The sequence below is a fragment of the Lipotes vexillifer genome, unplaced genomic scaffold (genome assembly GCF_000442215.2).
Source record: "Lipotes vexillifer unplaced genomic scaffold, Lipotes_vexillifer_v1.1 scaffold82, whole genome shotgun sequence".
Lineage (NCBI taxonomy): Eukaryota > Metazoa > Chordata > Mammalia > Artiodactyla > Lipotidae > Lipotes > Lipotes vexillifer.
The window spans coordinates 883,975-891,703 of NW_006783121.1; the positions used below are offsets into that span (position 1 = coordinate 883,975).

The 7,729-nt window shown below is 37.5% G+C and overlaps 1 pseudogene; it reads right to left on the bottom strand.

Annotated features, from left to right (window-relative positions):
* Window positions 1–6,535: 6,535 nt before the first annotated feature.
* Window positions 6,536–7,334, bottom strand: LOC103071015 (adaptin ear-binding coat-associated protein 1 pseudogene; annotated as a pseudogene).
* Window positions 7,335–7,729: the final 395 nt, after the last annotated feature.

Below are 7,729 nucleotides of genomic sequence, written 5' to 3' on the forward strand. Positions count from 1 at the left end.
CTGTTCTTCCTCTGGATTTCTGTAAAATCCTTTTGCCTTTGTTGTCTTGCAGGTGCACTACAATATCCCTAAAAGTGTTTTGTGTGTGTGTGTTTTAAATCATGCTTGATAGCTGTTAAATCTTGTATCAATGTACTTGTTTGTTTCTTTCTTTCTTTTTTAATCAGTTCTGGAATATTTTCATTTATTATCTCTTTAAGTAAAGTTCTTCTCTATTCTCTATATTATATTCTCCTGCCATAGTTAATTATCTTAGGCTTTCTCATTTTATCCTGTCTCTAAAATCTCTTTATCTCTCTAGGCAATATCATCTCAGTCACTATTTTTTCTTTTCAGTTCTTTATAATCTACTCTAAAACCTAAACAGTGAGTTTTAATTTAACTATTTTGTCATCTATTAATGTTGTATTTGACAATTTATCAAATGTTACTGGTCATTTTTGATAGTCTTTTATTGTTTGCTCATTTGATATGATCTTTCCTGTCATTAAACATTTCATACATAGTTATTTACAACACCTGAAGTTCTTGAGAATATAAATCTGTTAACCCTGAAGGAAAGAGGAAGTCAGGGATTTAATTAAGTCCATCAAACTGCCCTTCAAATGTAGATTCTATAGACAAAAGTATCAATTATGGAAGAGATGAAGAAATAATACATATAACATTTTCTTTTGGAACTTACAAGGTAACAACTTTGAGTCAAACAGGAGATGAGTGGAAAACCTACAACAAAGGACAGTCAGCAAACATTGAAAATCTTTAACAGTATACCTAAGACTAAAACCATTGGATGGAATACAGAGAAAGAACACAAGAAAAATTGTGTATGTCCTAATAATGGTAAAATAATTGAACTAAAAGAAATCAAAAGAATGGAGAAAGAAAGTAGAGGCAGGAGCCAGAACTGGTTCACTGATTGCCTTATCTGTAACAGCTGGGATTCAAAGAATATCATTTAAAAATTTCAAAGCAATAGAACACAGTGGTGAACCAAGGACTAGGGTAGGGGGTGAATAGTAGGAATAATCCATGTCTCTTCAGGAGGGAGTATTTTACATTGATACAGTTTAAAATTTCTGGTACATGGTAATAATAAAAAGCAGATGTATTCAGTTGTTTTTGTTATTGCTTTTAAATTCCTTATAGACAGTGTACCTCCTTATTGCTATGCCCAGGTTGGTCCACTCCCACTGTTCCCCCTTGATATGCTACCAACAGGAGTATAAGTATATCAAACACTACTACCCAAAGTAATCTACAGATTCAATGCAATCTCTATCAAATTACCAAGGGCATTTCTCACATAATTAGAACAAAAAATTTACATTTTGTATAGAAAGACCCTGAATAGCAAAATTAATCACCAGAAAGAAGAACAGAGCTGGAGGAAGCAAGCTCTCTGACTTCAGACTATACTACAAAGCTACACTAATCAAAACAATATGGTACTGGCACAAAAACAGAAATATAGATCAATGGAACAGGATAGAGAGTCCAGAGATAACCCCACGCACCTGTGGCCACCTAACCTATGACAAAGGATGCCAGAATATACAGTGGAGAAAAGCCAGTCTCTTCAATAACTGGTACTGTGAAAACCAGACAACTACATGTAAAACAATGAAATTAGAACAGTCCCTAACACCAAACACAAACATAGACTCAAAACGGATTAAAGACCTAAGTGTAACACCAGATACTATAAAACTCCTAGAGGAAAATATAGGCAGAACACTCTTTGACATAAATCACAGCAAGATCTTTTTTGATCTACCACCTAGAGTAATGAAAATAAAAACAAAAATAAACAAATGGGATCTAATAAGACTTAAAAGCTTTTGCCCAGTGAAGGAAACCATAAACAAAATGAAAAGACAACCCTCAGAATGGGATAAAATATTAGCAAATGAAGCAACTGACAAGGAATTAATCTCCAAAATATGCAAACAGCTCATGCAGCTCAATATCAAAAAAAACAAAGAACCCAATCAAAAAATAGGCATAAGACCTAAATAGACATTTCTCTAAAGAAGACATACAGATAGCCAACAAACACATGAAAAGATGCTCAATATCACTAATTATTAGAGAAATGCAAATCAAAACTACAGTGAGGTGTCACCTCACACCAGTCAGAATGGCCATCATTAAAAAGTCCAAAACAATAAATGCTGGATAGGGTGTGGAGAAAAGGAAACCCTCATACACTGTTGGTAGGAATGTAAATTGGTAAAGCCACAATGGAGAAGAGTATGGAGGTTAGTTAAAAAACTAAAAATAGAGCTACCAGATGACCCAGCCAACACACTCCTAGACATATATTGGTAGAAAAACATAATTTGAAAAAATTCATGCACCCTGATGGTCATTGCAACACTATTTATAATAGCCAGGACATGGAAACAACCTAAATGTCCATCAACAGAGGAATGGATAAAGAAGATGTGGTACATATATACATGGAATATTACTCATCCATAAAAAGGAACAAAACTGTGCCATTTACAGAGACATGGATGGACCTAGAGATTGTCATACAGAGTGAAGTAAATCAGAAAGAGAAAAACAAATATCATATAGTATTGCTTATATGTGGAATCTAGAAAAATGGTACAGATGAACTTATTTGCAGAGCAAAAATGGAGTCACAGATGTAGAGAACAAACTTATGGTTACCAAGGTGGGAACAGGAGGGTAGGATGAATTGGGAGATTGGGATTGACATATATACACTACTATGTATAAAATACATAACTAATGAGAACCTACTGTATAGCACAGGGAGCTCTACTCAATGCTCTGTGGTGACCTAAGTGGGAAAGAAATCTAAAAAAGAGTGGATAGGGCTTCCCTGGTGGCACAGTGGTTGAGAGTCCGCCTGCCGATGCAGGGGACGTGGGTTCCTGCCCTGGGCCGGGAGGATCCCACATGCCACGGAGCGGCTGGGCCCATGAGCCATGGCTGCTGAGCCTGTGCGTCCGGAGGCTGTGCTCCACAATGGGAGAGGCCACAACAGTGAGAGGCCTGTGTACTGCAAAAAAAAAAAAAAAAAAAAGAGTGGATATATGTATACATATAACTCATTTACTTTGCTGTATAGCAAAAATTAACACAATATTGTAAAGTAACTACAATAAAAATTTTTAAAAGAAGAAAAATATTACTGACTAAAATTGATTGGTGAGAGGATGAGGAGGAAATGATGAGGGGAGATGTGCTAATTTTATCATTGCTTCCAGTAGGAAACTAACAAATACAGTTTAAAGGAATATAGTACCAAGGTATTATGTATAGTCATTACAAATATAATTACTTCAACAAAAATACAAACTTTTCTAAGTGTCAAGGGATCTATTAAAAAGTAAAGCAAAGCAAGCAAACCACACTGTGGAAGATTCTATTTAAAAAAAAAACAAAAACTGATACAAAATGCTATGACATTCATAACATATCTGTTAAATCTCTAAATGTAAATTCGTTAAATTTACAAATTAAAAAAGAAATGATTTCTGATGTTATCCAAAAGACAAACTCAATTTATATATATATAAGAAATAGATATCAAACAAAATGATTGACACTGATTGAAAATAAAAGGATGGACAAACTTATCCTGAGAACAAGCAAACAAAAAGAAAGCACTGATCATGATCTTACTATTAGACAAGATGACATTCAATTTCAGCTTATTTAAGGATGAAATTCAAGATCATAGGGAGATTAGAAGGAAGTTACTTGATAGATAAGGAATAAAGAAAAACTATTGCCAAGTATTTGAGATATTTAGGCAAAAAGAGAATTTTAATATTATCTGGAAGCTATACCTGGGCCAAGTGGAAAGTAACTTTGATCAATCACAGGACCACTATAAAGTTCTCATTCCAGTCTTCCTTCTTTTTCTGAGAATTTATTGAGTACCAACTATGTGTCAGGCACCATGTTAGCCACTTGGAAATCAGCAGTGAATAAAACACATAGAAATAATGGCTTCCACAAATCTGCATTCTAGTGAGGAGAGACTTCCAATAAAGATGTAACCAGTTAGAAAATATTCCAAGAATAAAGATAAGTGTCAAGGAGGAAAATATAACAGGAAAGTGACAAAAGAGGATGTAGAGGACATCGTAATTTTAGATAGGGTAGCCAGAGAAGGCCTTATCAAGACAGTAACATTTGAGCAAAAACCTAAAGAGGTAAAAAAAAAAAAAAAAACATAAAATCAAATATGAAGGGAGAGTGTTGATGGCAGAGGGAACAGTAAATGCATAGTCTCTGAGAAGGGTGTATGTATGCATGGCAAATGTAAGGAGATTTAAGAAGGTTAGTGTGGCTGAAATTGAGGGAATGAGGCCAGGTACAGAAGGAGATAAGATCAGAGAAATAATGAGGAATCGGTAGCATAGTCTTCAGTGCCTTGTAAACCATTATAACCATTATAAGGACATTGGCTTTTACTTTGAGTGAGATAGACAGCCATTAGAGGACTTTAATGGGAGGAGGGATATAATCTCCTGCTTACAGGCAGGAGGGAAAGGGAGAGAGAATGGATCAGATTGGTAAAGAGAGAGGGCATAATTAAGTTCCTACATTATGTTGCATTTAAAGCTGAAGATTTTATTTTTCTTTCCACCTCATTAATAAAGCTACTGTAGTGTCCTTAGACTACATAGAGTACAACATTTATAAAATGCTCATTCCATGATGAATTAAGTTTACAACTGCTGAAATTAAATATAACATTCTAGAACAATTATCAAACTTTAGGGTACATCAGAATTACTTGGAAGGTGTGTTAAAATCACAGTTTCTGACTCGGTACTGCTGAGGTGGGACCTGAGAATTTGCATTACTTTTCTTTTCCATATTTTTAATTACCATTATTGCACCAATACAGCATACATATGCTCTATATACATATATCTGAAACTTCATTTTCAATTTTTCAGGAATTCAAATACAAAATATATTATCATCTTGAGAATACAAAGAACACAACACAGAGGAAGATTGAGAAAATAGGTTCCCAGTAGTTAGTCACTAGTATTCTACAGGCTTTCCTTTTAGTGTTTTCTATTGGAATTTTTAAATGTCCTGCCATGGCTCTGTAAGAATAGAGCTGCCTGGAATGGAAAACAATGGGAAAAAAAAAAAATGGACCCAAAGTGAAAAAGAGTCAAGAAGGAAGTCCAAGAGAGAGAATCTATTTTGAAACTAAATATAAGGACTCCCTTCAGCCAGAGGGTACACATCCAAATAGGTGCTAAGGGAAGAAGTGAGATCCTCCCATTTCACTCTCAAAATTGCCCCTTAACTGACAAAATAGTTGGTGCCAGTTCACCTAAGAGTGGGACCCCTTCACAACACTGTAAAAGGAATGGTGGGCAGAGGGAGGGAAAGTGGTGGGGGAGCAACTTGCTTCTGACATACCCCTGGTGATGGGTATTGCAGCCATCATTTGGGCAAAACCTGTCACAGCTAAAGCCATGGCTCGCCAGCTTGTTTCATAAATGATGGTGCATGTAATAGCAGCTTTCTGTTGAAAAGCTGGATTGAAAAAGTAAATGTTTATGAAAAGGAGCCAGATACCCAGGTAGAAAGGCAATGTGGGTACTGAACAAGAGTTAAGTGCTTTCAACCTCTCTGCTCTACAAATTAGGTTAAAAACTCTAAACCCTTTAACTTTAGGACAAATAATGGGGCCATTACAAAGTAACGCTGTGATTCAAATGCAGCAGCTAGATGGAGTTGCAAGAAAGTAACTGCTTCTCTAGAATATGACTAGGAAAATATAGCCCCTTGAACCTCCTTCATCCAAGAGACACCCACTGATCAGAGATGCTGCACTATTCAACAGACAAAAGAAGAGTGGGGTGCCACCAACACAATGCTCTTGTCACAGGAAGAGACATGTAAACGCACTAGAAGAGGGCTGCGCTCAGCACTGGATGTTCGCTGAATAAGACAAGCCGGAGGGAGGATATACAGCAGAGGCCCAGGAAACAGGTCTTTCTTCACATCCACCCCTATCAAAATTCTGAATCTGTAAACACTGAGATCAGTCTGTCCATTTTTAGAGTCTTCAGTTAATGGAAAAAAAGAAGTTCTGAGGTTTTTGTCTCCCCTGAAATTGCTAAACAGGGCTTCACAAAGAGGCACACAAGGGTCATGAGATGATTCTGAAATAAGTTAAAGAATTTAAATATGGAGAAAACTTTACAGATTTTAGAGGTTATTTCCACACCAAAGAGACGTTGGCCTTTAGAGCCCTGCATAGTCAGTCACAAGTATCATAAGACCCACTATTCCCCTACCCTGATAGTGAAGGGGAGATAAATACTTTCTTGGCTGTACAGCAAGGAACAACACCGGGGAGTGACACAACCAGCCTGAACTCAATGGAGAAACTATGAAAACAACTGCTCAATAATTTTGGTTCTGGGGAGGGAAGGGGTTTCGAGCTACCCTCACAGATTGGTGCTGTCAAAGTCATTTTGATTCTTCAAGTCTGTCCTTAACGTCCTGCCAGTGCTCTTCAGAACTGGACCCAGTTGGATGGCTGTGGTGCCTGGTTTTGAACAGAGCTGGATGCAGTGCTAAAGTCTCCCCACAAGTCATTGCTTGTAGAGACTGGAGCTGGTGCTGGTGTCGTTACAGGAGCAGGAGAATCCAAATATAAAAGGATATCTGCATCACTACCTCCATGATTGGATTTTGGTATGGGTGGTGGATTGACATGATTGTTGATGGCAACTGAGGAGGACAGTGAAGGAATTGTGACTCTGCCTCCAGATGGGGGTGGGAGTAAGCTTAGGCCCCCAGCTCCTGTAGTCTTGGACTTAGAAGCACCCTCAACTTGATGGTCTGCCCTTCCTTGAAGCCCAGATCCAACTTGGGACGATTATCCATTTCCTGAGATTCTTTGGAAATCTCAGATTACTGCCTTACCCACTTGAAGTGATCTTGCAAAGAGACATTAAAGTCGAAGGCATCACCCCGATCTGAGAAGCCAATGCCAATGAAAGCACTATGCCCAGTACCATCCTGGATCCGGATTACAAAGTAGCAGCTGGAATCTGTCACTGTCTCCACAGCAATACCAGGATATTGTTCTACTGGTGCCTGAGCAAAGAGCTCCCCTGAAACTTTATCCTCGAGTTTGATATAAGCAATCTTCCCTTTTGAAGAGATTCAGAGGCGACCAGTCCAATCAGATTGATCTAATTTCCAGTCAGATGCCTGTAACTGCAGTTGGAGGCCCAGGGCAGAATCGGGTAGACGCTGACATTGGGCTTCACACACAGAACAGACTTGTACTCCAACTCGGCCGCCATCTTGGCTCTGAGAATTTGCATTTTTAAGTTCCCAAGTGATGCCTGTGCTGCTAGTACAGGGCCTAAGCTTTGAGATCCACTGGTCTAGAACATGTAATGCATACAACTAATGCAGAGATAATCTGAGAATTATTGGCACTTTTAGTAATCCTGCTGAGGAAATGACCTTGTGTTTTGGCCGCTGGTTTTTAGAACCTCTAAACTCTTACTCTCTCCTGACTGACATCTGAAAATAAAATTATTGGGTCATTTCTGTTTATTCATCTACCACAGATTAATTTAAAAGTAAATAAGAAAGAAAGGTATAAGCTTCCTTCTTACAAAAACCTGTTTAATTTTTTTTTTAATTTCTGAAAGTGATAATATTGAATTTTTTGAAGAGGTCAAATACTTTG